Below are 877 nucleotides of genomic sequence, written 5' to 3' on the forward strand. Positions count from 1 at the left end.
CGGACGAAAACAGTATAAGTAGATGTTTAGGCTTAACATGTGAATCAAAACAAAAACAAAGTTCAGAATATTTGATAAAAAAAGCATCAGCCGCATCATATGGCCGACGCTGTCCCCATTTGCAGTTGCTTTCAATCATATTTCAAAACCCTAACACTGATCCATTGTGACTTGCACTTACCATTGGGGAGCTGCATTAAAACGCTACACCAAGCTTAAAAGCAGATGCATTGACATTCCTTATTTCTTATTGGTCTCTTCTTATTCCTGCAACGCTTCTTCGTAAGTTTTAGTTTCTCTTTGTAAGAGCGCCTTCTTCATTATTTTGTATATTTGTTTTCAATGCGGTTTTAACGCAAATATAGTTCCTGTATTTCTCACTAGGTTTCATGCTCGTGTGTTTTAAATTATGGCTGACAATTGTTTTACTACACACCGATTCAAATAAAACTGAGAAAAAACAAGTGTTATCTTCTAAGTATTTATCCTGATATGTTAGTACTTTTTCTCATGTATACGAGTAGCCTACATGAGAAAAATTATGAAATATTTCATGTACTAATATACATGAGAAAAAATATGAAAAATCTCATGTACTAATATACATCAGAAAAAATATGAAAAATCTCATGTACCCATATACGTCAGAAAAAAATACGAAAAATCTCATGTACTAATATACATGAGAAAAAATATGAAATATCTCATGTACTAGTATACAGCAGAAAAAATATGAAAAATCTCATGTACTAATATACATCAGAAAAAATATAAAAAATCTCATGTAATCATATACATGAGAAAAAAATATGAAAATTTCAAGTACTCATATACATGACAAAAAATATGAAAAATCTCATGTACCCATATACATGAG

The sequence above is a fragment of the Ciona intestinalis genome, chromosome 4 (genome assembly GCF_000224145.3).
Source record: "Ciona intestinalis chromosome 4, KH, whole genome shotgun sequence".
In the NCBI taxonomy this organism is placed as follows: domain Eukaryota; kingdom Metazoa; phylum Chordata; class Ascidiacea; order Phlebobranchia; family Cionidae; genus Ciona; species Ciona intestinalis.